Raw genomic sequence first — 14,788 nt, forward strand, 5'->3', positions numbered from 1 at the left:
TTTTGCCGCTTGTCGGATTAGTCGGGAGTATGTACTGTAAGGGGGTACAAGTGCTACAAATTCATCAAAGTATATTTTATTAAAATACCTATAGAACAGGTGCAGGTATGCAACATCATAAAAAAGGTTGGAGTTTGGCTGATAGTGTAGGGCTTATTAGATTTTAGACCGGGGGGGGGGGGGGGCTCTTTCTAAGAGTTAGGAACTAGTGGTAGATGCTCCAGCCCAAATGTGGAAACAATATTCAATGCATAGGCGAATTGTGGCCTTGTAAAGATACAAGATACTCTCTGGTATGAATAATTTTCTAGCATGGTAGAGGAAGCCTACCTTCTTTGCAGCAGCGTTGGCAATGTCCTCAATGTATTTGTTCCAATTCATGTTTCCTGTGAATGTTAAACTGAGTTGGAACATTAGCGATTTTTCATCGTAAAAACTGAATTTTTTCTGATAAACCTTGATGTGTAAATGAATCAAGAATTTTCACTTGAAATTTGTTAAAACATATTGTACTTATTCTTAACTTGGACGCATGTTGATTTAAATAAATCCAGTGTAAAACGATATGCACTCTTTAAAGTAATTAAATGCAGATGCAGGCTAGAGGTGGTAACTTTTACTTTACCATGATTATTTTTCTGGGGCTTGTGCAGAATAAAGGCTCTGTATTGTCGGAATTTTCCGGACAGTTTACATAAAATGCAAAATAGATGCTGAAGGAAAATTCTGATTTTGCACAAATGCTGACCATTTTTTTCAATGAAAACATTTGTTATTATGAAGATAATTAAATGAAAAATTAATTAAAACATGAAGACTTTATTCTTTTTTTTCTTCTTTTTTTTTTTATAAAAAAATAAATTTCTTTTTTGTATAAATCAAGACAAATTGTTTTTTATATAAATTAAGATTTTTTTTTTTGGTAAAATCAAGATGATTAAAAAAAATTTTTTTTTATATAAACCCATGATTGCAAATGTTTTAAATGATGTTAACTGTTGTGATTTTATTGGCTCAACGTTTCTGCAGCTTTTCAACATAAGCTGCTCAGAAAATTCTGACGATAGCATGCTTATTATTCTGCATAAGTACCCATTTCTTTCTTTTCAAGTTCGTTTTTAGAAAATTTTTCCAAAATTGTCTTAAAAATTTACTATTTTTATAGAAATAGATTGAGCTTTTTCTGTTTATTTTTTGCATTTTTTTGTGTTCAGCAAATCATGTTGGCTTAAAATGTTAACAAATTTTGTTTTTTTATTCATAAATTAGAATTTTTCTCTAATGCATTTAAACATTTACTTTTTAATTGATATTAGACCATACATACCTCAGTCTTTGAGATATATATATAAATGAACGTGTCTGTGTGTCTACATTTCCCTACACAATAGCTGTCAATTTTAAGTCTACAGACTTGAAATTTGATACAGGGTACTGAGATTTGGGAAAAACTTTGTAATCCGTTTTCGGTCAGAAATTTGATTAAGGGGTCAAAGTTCAACGATTTTACCTTTGGGAACTCTACCAAACTCCTCCGACAATTTTGGGTCTAAACACTTGAAACTTTAGATATAGGTTCCTTGGACATGGATCTAACTTAATAACTTGATTTGAGCCCAAAAAAATAAATGTTAAGGGATCAAAGTAAAAAAAAAAATTGACTGCTTTTTTTTTTCTTCTCAACATACACCTCCAAACACCCGGGCAACGCCAGGCTAAAATGCTAGTGTATATATATATATATATATTACAAAATATCTAATATTTCCCCAAAACCTCTGGCCTTGATGGAGGGGAGACAAAAACTTGCTGCTATGGTTTCAAATGAGCTGAAATAACAGTAAGGGAAGACTTTATTCCAAATATGTTATATTTCCCCTCTTTTGGAAATAAGGTACGATTATAAATATCTCCAGTATCAAATAATCCTTACACACTGAAGTTTATTTTATGTGTGAAAACCAAAGAGGGGAGATAAACGTATGAGAAATATTTGGAATCGAGTCTTCTTTTGCTGTAATTTCAGATCATTTGAAACCATAGCAAGTTTTAGTCTCCCCTCCATCAAGACCAGAGGTTTTGGGGGAAATATTAGATATTTTGTAATTCATATGCTAAACTTAGAAAACAAATGACTATGATTGAAGTATTGGTAAAGGTGCAGTATCTTTCCACTCACGAAAAATCCTTTAAATCTATTATAGATTTTCAAGGGTGCTGAAAACGAAAATAACAGTAAAAATCCCAGGAAACGAGTAATTTCCAAGATATGAAGAAATTATAAAGTAGGGGATCACTTTTCTATATTAATGTAAAATGACCATCCACTTTATAGCCAATGTGGCCATAAATGGGTGTTCATTTTATGTTAAATTAATATAGAAAGGTGATCTCCCACTTCTTGAAACAGTTGTGAGACCTTAAATGCAAATTTCACTACACAATTGAGGTCATTAGCTTTCCAATGAGCCTTCATTTAAATTTTGATCTGTAATTGCTGAGATTTCAAACTTATACCACATTTTTTAAGCAATTTTATATCTATATATGGATATATCTATACTCGTCGCCAAATTGAATATTTAAATGCTCATCTTTGGTTCTATGGGCTGAAACTACATGAAAATTTGTTGGCTTTTAGAAGACCATAATGCTATTATATGGTTAAAAAGAAACTATATTTTCAACCAATAAAAGATGCCCAAATTAACATACATTTGTATATTTAGTGTCCTAGCAATCTAGCTTTAGTATTGCTGCTTTGGGATTAATTTTGCTTTGGGGTTTTTTGCTTGGTTATCTTCTTTGTGGCCTTAATAGGCCACTAATAAACTAAATATTTCAAAATTTCAAAATGTTTTTATAAATGTTAAATTCCAAGTTGGTGCTACTGCTTTCAAACCTACACAATATCCGCTCAAATTAATAAACCCACACTGATTTCAAGCTTCTTTTTGCCGTCTGCCATTTCACAGTGCCACCATTACTTTCCAAATTATTTTAAGTTAATAAACCAACTGCTAGTAAATAATTTTATTAATAAAATGAGAAAAAGGAATGTTACAATTTCAAACAAAATATTTTAATGCCTTTGGTAACAGTATTGAATTGAATTCTTTGGTAACAGTATTAAATTGAATTCTATGAGGTGAGCATACAACTTTTGAAATGTTTCCAAAGCAATTTTTGTCTGTTCTTCCATTATTTTTCTAAAATGCACCATAAAATTGCAGTAATATTGTGGTGGAAACGGTTGCGGCCAAATTAGATGTTCAATACATTGTGCCATTCAATAACAATTTGGCGATTTGACGAATTATCCTGAAATATTATGTTCCCTTCCAAAAACGGTCCATGACTATTGGATTAATTTGATCAGATAAAATGCTAATAGTCTTTCTATTCATTAATTTGGGTAACAGATTTACAAGATTATTAATTACTAGCAAAACCTGTGGAAATTCTGCGAAGGAGAAATATATTTAATCAATGTTTTGATAAAACTGATATTTTTCTGGATATCACAGAAAAGTTTTTTGTTGTTTTTTATACAGAAAAACCAGTAATATACAGCAAATGAGTTACAATTTCTATGAAAATTGTGTCTATTTTATTTTAAATATAGAGCTGACCAAATGAGATAACTTAGTAAGTACTAATAAAAACCCAGAAAGTAATATTGTGCTACATAGTTCAATAAAAATAATAAAATCACATTGCAAGTTCGTTAATTTACTACTTCAGTTCAGCAACTCTTGGTAGACAATGTTCTTATTTTTGTTCTGTCTCTTTTGAACGTTTCCATTTTTATGCAATGTTTTGCTGGCTTTTTTCTTCAGTGAAAAACTGCTGCACGTTGAACTTGCATGTCCCTTTCTCACACCATCACAATAATGACCAAGTATTATGATATTCGAAAACGAGGCTACATCAAAAGGAGGTCACTCATATTTTTGTTTATGGTTGCCAGATTGGCCTTTTTAGAGCCAATTTTTGTGAATGTGGCCTTATTTGAAACTGTTTGGCCTTCAAAAATTGCATTTTGCCTTTTTCAAAGTGTAATGTATGGACTAATGACGGAACCAGCAGAATATTATAATTAGATTTATAACCATTTGACTTAGATTTCAAATTTTTTGAGATAAGGATGGCTAATTTTTAATGTTTGGATTAGTGTTCTCACATTGAATATTATTCTCACATTTCTGTTGGTGTAACCTCCAATGTTCTTCAGGTGCGTCTTGCCAAACTTGGAATCTATAAGGAATTTTAAATAAAACCTAAAATTAATCCATCAAAGTTAATTGCTCTCATTCTGTCAACCATGACATGGTAGAAATCTTAAGTAATTCGTAATTGTATTCTTAATATCGCCTGTACTGAAAATTGAATCATCAACCTCTAGAAGACTGTCACTTAGAACTGATTATTACTTAACACCGTCATGAGTCATAGCTGACAGAATGAGAACAAACTATCCCTGCAGATTAAACAAAGGGTTCTGTTCAAAATTCCATACAGATCAGGGGTCTCCAAACTACGGCCCGCAGGCCAGATTCAGCCGACCGAAGTCTTTAATCCGGTCCATGGAGATCTTATTAAAAACAAAAAAATATTGAGGAAAAAATTAAAAAGTGAAAATAGTGTGGGTTTTCCTAATATAAAAAAAAAAAAAAAAAAAAAAAAAAAAAAAAAAAAAAAGAGGTTTTAGAGATTATTCTCTTTTTTTATTTTTTTCGTAGCTCTAAAACGTTAGCAATATCCCCCCCCCCCCCTCGCGGAAAACCATGGAGGTTCCTGATACAAATCAACTGTTGTGAAGAGATGCAAGAGCCAAACGTGAAAAAAACAACCAAGATGATAAATCCAATCATTTGGTCAAATAATTGAACAATATCAAAATAATTAACTTTAAAATTTCTGTTTAAAAGAATAACAGAACAAAAAATGAAATTAAAAACTCCCAGACAATGCCGTGTAGGTACAGCTAGTTAGTAGTACGTTTAAGCTTTTTTTAAAAAATATTTGCCAATTTCCAATAATGCCAGAAAGTACATTTATCAGGTTGACAAGAAAGTTGTTGCGGGTTTTAACTTTTAGATTCAGATGAACATATCTTGGCTCAAGTAAAGATTCGTTGATCAAAATAAGCACCAGCCGAATTAACACTTTTGCCGATGCAAAGCACGTGTATTTATGCCAGTAACGTAAAAATCTTGCATGAAGTTGTTGAAGGCATTTTTGATATTGCTTAGGTTTTTGAAGCATTTTTCATGCAGAAAGTTGAGATGCTTGAAAAAGTGGTAGTCGGTAGGTGAGAGGTCTGGAGAGTATAGCAGATGAGGCAGTTTTATAGCCTAATTCGTTCAACTTCTGTACAGTCAGTTTAGCAACGTGCAGTTGGGCATTGTCGTGGAGGAGAATTGGACCTTTTCTGTTGACTAACGCTGTTTCTGATGCATTTAATTAATCTGTTGACATTACTTTTCCGTCGTAATGGTTTCGCCTGCATTCAAAAGACTAATGGATGAGACCGGTCACAGACCACCATGACCTTCTTTGGGTGCAATTCTGGCTTTTGGGAAGTGTTGTGCTTTGTCGGCATCTAACCCCTGAGCTGAGCGTTGCCAGTTGTTGTAAAGAACCCACTTTTCATTGTAAGTCACAACCTGGTCAAGAAACGAGTCTTTCTTGTTGTATAAAACAAGTGAAGATGGCACTTCATCACAGCATTTCTTTTGGTTGTCATTTAATTCGTGAGGCATCCATTTATCAATTTTTTTTTGTCTTTACAATCTCTCTCAAGTGGTTGGAAATCATTGTATATGCTACGTCTAATTCAAAAGCAAGTTCTCAAACAGTTGTGTGTGGACTGGCTTCGACTAAGGTTCTTAATTGATCGTTGTCAATGTTTGATGGCCGACTACTACACTCATCAGCTTCAAAACTCGTCGTGGCCACAAAATTTCTTAAAACCACCATTGTGCTGTGCATTTAGCAGAGGTTCCTGGGCCAAACGCTTTGTTGATATTGAGCTGTTTCAGCAGCTTTTTGGCCTAGCTTGAATTGAAATAAGAAAATTGGTGCAAATTTATTTTTTCTTCCTATCTTGTATTCAACATTCCGAAAGAAAGACATAATTGTTTTAAAACGATTATAATTTAAATGATTAGATAGAGCAAAAACTGCTCTTTAAAATTAGTAAGTAAAGATATAACGAATTTTGAAATCAAAATCAAAAATTCCGCAAGAACTTCTTTCATGTCAATCTAATACTTGATTATCTATTTTTTGTAACAAATAAGGTTTACTCATTTACATTTATTTGGTGCATAAAAATAATTGAGTCAAATCTAGCGAATACGACCCACCTCTTTGAATTCATCTGGAAATTTAGAATTTAAAAACATTAACATTCAGAGAAAAGTGACAAAATGTTTCATATTGTTGAAAACTTTATCGTTTGTTGTGAAGGATGATTAATAAAGTATTTCAGCATCAGACAACAAATTATAGATTTTTATATTGTGCATGGACGTTATAGCATCTATATGAAAACATGTTTACAGGGTGGAGGAAGTCAAGGGGAGACAATCTGACGGAATCTAAGTCTGCTAATTTCAATTGGCAAACAATCGTGTATGCAAGTAAACCTTGTTTGTTAAGGCTTGAAAGTGAAAATGACTGATGCATTTTCGGGCATGAATGCAAATGGCAACTGTTTTTAAAAAACGGCAAAATCTTATTGCCTTTTCTTTTATGGATGGCAATCATGTAGAAATGTTAAAAGGTTACGATTTTATAGTTCCTCACACAAATATTTAAAAAGATATAAATTGTTCGTATTGCACACACTATCGATTTTGTTTCTTTAAGGTTTTACTATTATCATTATTTTACTTCATTATTTTCGGGTATTGGTATAGAAATGAACCATTGCTCATACGTTTAAATTATTTATAGTTAAATATAAATTTTATATATCAAATAACAAAATTTTTTTTATACAAATCTTATTCTTTATCTATAATTTTTTTTTCCGAATTTTATCATTTTGTTCAAGCTAGGGATGAAGCATCTGCTATCTTATCTATTCCAACCAAGGAGTCTTTCTAAGATTTTAATCGTCCTTTTTAAGTGCAATTGTTTGAATATTTTTTGCATTTCGTTCACTGGAATTAACATGCGTTTCTTAAAAGGTTTTTTTGGTTTTATGCTGACATCTTAGTTCTAGATTTATGTGATGTTTAGAAACTATTTTAATTCTTGTAATTTAGCATAATTTTTAATTAACTGAACAAGGCACCTATCTTTCACTTAGTCCTCCGTCTCCCTTTCTGCTTATTCAATCACTCTAATCCTTTTTAACATCTCTTTAATTTAGAGAAAGAATGACTTTTGTTCCTACACACAAACACGTCAATTACATATCAAGTTCCTTTACATTTTATAAAGAAAATATCGAATTAAAAGGTGCCTATTTGTCGTTATGCAAAAAAAAAAAATGTGCTATCATACACGTCATGAATATTGAAACTTAATAAAAATGGAATAGGTAGTGGTTATGACCTAATAGTTCATGCGCATATTTATCAAATCTAAATTTATTTTTTGTTTAGCTTGAAGTTAAGCAATAATTAAAAAATTTAATGTTTTTTTTTACTGATGAGGCCCCCAAATTTACATTTGAGATGTATATAATCGAGAATTATCTCCCTTGCATAGTACATCATAAATACATTTAACCAGAAAAATAAGTCTGTTAGTTATTTTTTTATTTTTTATTTTTTTTTTTTATAGTGTGATAGTTCATTTTGTAGGCGTATAATAGAAAAGATTTAGGCTTTCCTTACATTTCTAAATTGATAACTTTTGATTACTTTCAGTTATTTTAAAAACTAATTAAATCAGTAACTTTGTTTCTTTCATATATTAGCATTAGAAATATAATTATTTTGGTTGAACTTTGAAATGTGAAAATGCATAAATGAAAAGTTTTTTAGTTGTGGGTATTAGAAGTTGAGAAAGAATATTAGCAAAGTCTTTGTCTCAACCAATGTACATTAACTTTATTAAAAACAATTGAATTTTTTCCAAAATTCAATAAATTTTTTTTTTATTATACTTTCATTCATTTTCTTGTAAAAACTCATTTTTATCTTTTTAACAAATAAGCCATCTATATAATAAAACGTTTGTGTTGGTTGATGATTAATTTGATGTCACTGTATATAAAATAATCTGACTTTACCAATTTTAAAATGAATTGTTCCAAAATCAAATTCTCATCAACTCAAACAGTGCACTTTTAAAAATAACATTTCAAAATGTGAAATTCTTTCATTGATGTGAAGAATATTTTGCTGACAACTATTTTTATTATAAAAGCAGTTGTCAGCAAAATATTTATAAAAATATTTAAATTGTTTTAACTGTTTGTTTGTGAGTGTGAAAAATATTTTGCTGACAACTATTTTATAATAAAGCAAAATATTTATAAAAATTGAATTGTTTCAACTGTTTGTTTGTTTGTTTGTATGTGTTCGTATGTCTGCTAAAAATTTTTGTTAACTGGGTCAAAACCATTGCCATCATATGCGTGATATCTGAAAATTAGAAAAAAATTAATTCCGTAGTGATCAACCAAACCATTTCTTGTAAGGAGGGGCCACTTTTTGCATGGAGATTTTTGCAAGTCACGTACACATAGCAAACTGAAATTTAAAAAAAAACAACATTATTTTGAAAGGTCATGATGTCATCAGTCGTCGTGACATCTAGCGTGTTAGCTTTTTTCCCCCTTTTCAAAGCAAAGCCTGGAAAAATCATAGAATACATGGAAAAATGTGAGCGTGAAAAGTAATATGGTTAAGCTTAAACATGGAAAAGTAAAGGACCAGTTGTTAAAACTGGAAAAGAAAAAGACAAGATGTTCTAGTAAAAAAATATAAATTTATAACTTCAAATATTGCAGCATTAAGAAAATTAAAAAAAAAAATTAAAAAAAAATTCAATTCAACATTATAATCAATTAATGCTGCAATATTTTAAGTTATAAATTTATATTTTTTTTACTAGAATCTTTTTTCTTTTCCAGTTTTAACTAGTCCTTTTACTTTTTAAGCTTAATCTTAACCATATTACTTTTCATGCTCACATTTTTCTATGTAATTACATATTATTCATGACACTATTCTAAATTTTTAGAATTGCAAGTTCCCGATTTTTGTTACTCAATGCAATTTCTGATCATTTCAATATATTTGTTATTGGTTGTTTGATTTCACTCTTGCAATGATTTCTAGCTTCTATAAGTTTTTGCCTATTTGTATCTGATGTATGGCAGTTGTATTGGCAGAATGCTTTCTGCTTTCACGGATCAGAGAGAGAAAAAAAAGTTGTTTCCTATGTCTATAACAACACAATTTGCACGTGGAAATAATAAATTTAGTAAAAATAATAAAAATGAACAATGAAACAGGATGGAAATATTGTCACAAAATCATATAACCCACGAGCCGCAATTTTCCAGAGGAAGATAAATACAGAGGCTGAAGTGTCTGGTAAAGGAGACGAACTATAGGTCCTTTTTGTTTGGATTTGAAACCAAAGATATTGATGTTCTGATCTTCTGTAATCTATATAATTAGTCACCACTTCTCAAGGCCAAAAGCCACTTGAGTATAAGAATTAGATGAACGGATTGAAAATGATGAATGGAATGAACAAAATTTTATTATTTATGAGGACAGTTTATAAGTATTTGTTTATGTTGGATTTGAAGATGATCATGTTGTAGCCTGTAGGGAAGCAAATTAACGTTCTAAACCGAATTCTCTTTGACTTAAAAGTGATTCAAACAAATTGGATTTTATATATTTTCACTTTTTAAAAGTTCAACAGAAATAATTTATATTAGTCTTTTTTCTGTCCACATATCACATTTTAATCCTCTAAAAAAGAAAAAACAGAAAAAGAACAGTCTATTAGTATCAGCGTAATAGTATGTAGGTATTAATTACAATAAATTATGCGTCTTACATAAAATGGGGCCAATTTTTGCACCCAAATTTTTGTGATTAATTTTTTTTTTTTTTTTAAATTTATTTTTTTTTAAATTTAAAAAAAAAATTACAAGCTATATAATAATTGTTGTGATTTTCCAATAATCTGTATTAGGAACATTCTATTTTCAATTGATTTAATCAATCTTGATATTTAATTCCAGTCTATGGAATATATATATATATATATATATATATATAAAATTACAATAAGTTTACCAGGGTAATCAAAATGGTAAAGTTTTTATATTTTCGGTTATATATATATATATATATATATATATATATATATATTACTACTTCATTTAATCGCATAAATTCATATACGAGAGGATAAATTTATGCGTAAACTTAAAGTATTTACTTTAATAGTGCTCAGTACGTAGGTAGAGCTAGGTAGTAAGTTATAAAATATATATGGCAATTAAGCTACACAATATTCCACGTTTCACCCACGCTAGGATTCATCAGGCTTCATATGGCATTGCATCAGGCTTCATAAGACATAAACCTGATGAATCCTAGCGTGTATGAAACATGGAATATTCTGTGTAGCTTAATTGCCATATATATATATATATATATATATATATATATAAAAATAAACTTCAGAATAAAGTTAACAATCAGCTGGTATGGAAACCTGTGATTATAAGATTTACAAGATATTACTGGCAGTAATATTCTCTAAGTAGTATCCCATCTAAATATACAGCTTTGATCTTATTACCTCACTGCTTTAAAGAACAGTCACCATGGATTGTACCACGCAATTTGGATCTAAAATTTTTATATCCTTTTCTTCAAATTCCCTTATTCTATGACTTTTAATTACTCAATCAATTTTTAATTGTGATTTTCCATGTCTCACTGACTTTAGCAAATAGGGTACATACCTTTATAAATATTTGCTAATATTTTCTCCTCTGAAGAGATGGTAGACATCGAAACCCTATAGGTTAAGGAGATAAAATTTCTCAAGTATTCTTTGTCTTGCTTAGAATAATAAAAATCTTTGATATGAAAGTCAAACATTTCACTTCAAAAAAAGGTTTTTTGAAATTCATTGAATCACTATAATATATATTTCTTATAAATAATAATATATATATATATATATATATATATCTTATAAATAAATGAAAGTTGAGGATTTCTTGATACTATTATCCAAATCACCGAATACTAATTTAATAACAGAATTTTTTTTATATTAACCAGTCCTTTTCATTTTCTATCTCCTTTCTTTTATTGCTTTTGGCTGACTTGCATTCAACTCTAAAATGAATGGGGGGGGGGGTATGCATTTAATGTCAACATTGCTGTACTTGCTCCCGTGGTGCAATCTATTAGCATTCCAAGACAGTTTGTAAGTTGTAATCTTATCTGAAGTCTAATAAATTTTTACTCTGATTTTTCTCTCAAAATAAATTTTGGCTTTTAAAATTCCAATGTTTAGTTATAAAACTCCAGATTGTTTAGTTATACGTTTGTTATTTTTTAATTTGCATAATTAATGGAAATTAGAAACCCGGGTAATTCTGCTAATTGGTAGATCCAAGTGAGTTTAATGTAGAATGATCCTGCAGATTCCCTTGGAGAGTATTGTTGATCCATAGTTTTTCGGTTGTAATTTATTTTAACAGCATGTTGCAGCTGCTTAAAATCAGCTATACGATTGCAATGTTTGAAAACAATCTGCGGACTTGTCAAAATATTTTGTGGGAGCTCACACCTGTTATATACGATTTCATTTCTTTCCCGTTCTTATTAAAACTTTTTTTTTTTTCTTTTACATGAATGTCACATATGTGGTGTAAGAAACTTGTGTATAGGAATAAAATTTATTAGCATGCTGAGTATCCAACTGGCCATTATTAATGTCCAATTGACAAGCAAAACTTGGCGGCTACATTTGATACATTATTACACAACATTATAAAAAGATAAAAGAGGAACTCATTTTTTTGTCTACTACACTTGAACTGTTAGTAAATTTACTGATATTATGTATAAAAACAATCAAGATGAGGATAACTCAACTGCTGTAAATAACCTTTTGACATTTCTATTTTTAAATTAAGTACAATTCTAAATAGATGTGTTTATTTTATTAAAATTACTCAACTTCATCTTGATGATGATGATGATACAAACTGAAAAAATATGTGAAAGCTTTTTTTTCTTTTATAGAAAATTCTGTATTTAACCAATCATGTTTGTATTTGCATAAAAAACGTTTTTATATTTGCTGTTACTTTTCCAAAATATGTTTTGTTTCTGAGATAAGTAACTCTTTATTGATAAATACAGAGTTACGTTTTCTTTTTAAAATGGCAACTATAAAATAATTCTGATCTGGCTAAAGTATTTTTTTGAATGGAATTAAATCTAATTACATTTTTATTAGTCTTAACATTAATGCGTCAGAATCAAATATGTAGAAAGAAAAATATCCATGACAAAATTTTAAAGCAGTTGATTTTATTAGATCTAAAATAGACCGGCTTTACTTTATATATTAGATTTAAAAAAAAAAAAAAAAAAAAGCCATATAATTGCAATTTATATGAATAAGTTTAAAAATAAATTTGACTCAGCAGATTGATCTATCTTCGTAAAAAAAGTTTTTGAATATTCTTACTATTCTTGGATATTTAAATAGTAATGCTAATAATTTCTAGTGTTGGCACAATTAATCATGATTGGAAAAAGCAAGTTTTTCTTGTATTGGAATTGAAATATGTGTGTGCGTGTTTTTTTTTGTTTTTTTTCTAATGCCAAAAATGATTCTTTTTTTAATTTTGTTTAAGACTTTTCAATTGCTGATACTAATGATAAAATGCTCGATATTGATTTTAAACTATCAGTAAAACTAACGTTTATGGACCCACACGCAAGTGTATTTTTACATTTACGAAAGTATATGTAAATATTACATGGGATGTTATGGTACTCCTGAGAGAGGCCCCCCCCCCAACTCTATAGCTAATTGTTAAGGTTTTAAAAGAATCTAAATCGGTAACTGTATTGGAATCGGAGAAGGTGGGTAAATATTAGAATCGTCCCATCACTGATTTCATATGGAAAGACAATATTAAGTCAATTGTTAAAGTTTTTTAAAGAATATATCTTTGTTCTGTTGAAATTCAGGTTAAGAATGCAAACTATCAAAATGAACTATAAAGAACTTCATAATAAAATGCAAGAAATATACAACAATGATGAAAAGCTATAAATTTCTTCTATTCTAGCTTTTAAGTTTTGTGCAGTAGTGATATGATATATTGGAATGACATAATTAAGTACACAAACACATTATGGTCCCAATTATAATGCAAATGAATACATATACAAGTGACTGGGACTGCTTGTGAATTTAATATTTCCATGAAACTTCCTTCTTTGACGGAAGATGACTCAACCTGTCTAGGGTGAATACTGCTTTGAGTTCAGTAAATGAATACATGTTGATGCAGTTGGAAATGGATACAATATGTAAGCAAGGGATAAATATTACTTCATGTTTTTGTTCTGGGAGTCTATGCAACTGCTACCAGTAAGGCTTCTGATAGACACAGCGTCAGGGTTTTTAAAGGCCTTTTAAAACTGAAAAGCTGGTCAGAACATGTTTAATGGGTTTGAACAACTAATCAGGGTAAGATTTTGTTTTAAATTCTGCATGGAAGTGGAATGAGATTACAAACTTTTGCATTTGTAGAATGCATTCTGTAAGATTGACTAGAATAAATTCAAGGGACATAACTCTGATAATTATAAGGCAACAATCTTTTATCAAGTTTAAAGTTGTTTGAATTCAATAAAATTATATTGGTCTTAAGTGTTGGTAAAAGAAACGCAAAACAAAATCTATGTGAAGACATTAAAGAACATTCTTGTAATCATTACAATCGAGCGTACAATGTTGGTAAAATAAACGAATAAAGTTTATTTTATGCTGACAAATGAAGTAACGTTGCTAGATTTTCAAAATTAGACCCAAATAGCATTTGTACTAACAAAATAAACTTTGGTTTTTATTAGACAGTTTTCATTTTTTTTTTCATTTTTTTTTAATCGTTTTACCCTCTTATTGGCAATATAATAAGTTAGTTACAATTTAATTAGATTGGTCCTGACACTTCATATGACACATTTTTAAATTATCTCCTAAAAAATCAGTAAATACAATAGTAGTTATCTATTTTAAGTTAAAAAAACTAAAATGACTTTACTGCATTCATTCCCTCTCTCTACAGCCAATATGAAAATTAATGCTAAAATAATTTTATTAATCTTTTAACTGAAAACAGGAACTTTTTTTAAGTCTAAATTTTTCATTATCTTTTTCTTTTTTCAAAATGACTATTTAAAAGAAAGGGAAGACTTTCTGCCAGTTATTTTAGTTATTAATAACTACAGAGCAAAGCATTCTCATGACAGTGTAGCACATTTTGTATATGTCTGTATGAATAAAAATATTTGCGTGTGTGTTTTAGTAGTTCTCTAAAGCTAGTGTAGTATATCTTCTGATGCTACACTTCATAATGAATCGGAAATACTTATAGACTGAGACAATTTAAATTCTTGTTTCAATCCAGAGTGCCTTATTGGGGGGGGGGCACTGGATTATTCCCCCACATTAAAATAAAAAAAAAAACCCTAACCTTGTGTCTAACTCTTCCTTTGTGAGGAGGCAAGTAAATAAAAACGATGGGGATCAT

At 29.6% G+C, this 14,788-nt stretch overlaps 1 protein-coding gene across 2 annotated transcripts in view; it reads left to right on the forward strand.

Moving 5' to 3' along the window:
• The window catches only part of LOC145256325 (uncharacterized), a 153,715-nt gene that overhangs the window by 125,014 nt on the left and 13,913 nt on the right, over positions 1-14,788 (forward strand). The window lies entirely within an intron of this gene.

This window comes from Euprymna scolopes, chromosome 32 (genome assembly GCF_053919585.1).
Source record: "Euprymna scolopes isolate OS-2025 chromosome 32, ASM5391958v1, whole genome shotgun sequence".
NCBI lineage: Eukaryota > Metazoa > Mollusca > Cephalopoda > Sepiida > Sepiolidae > Euprymna > Euprymna scolopes.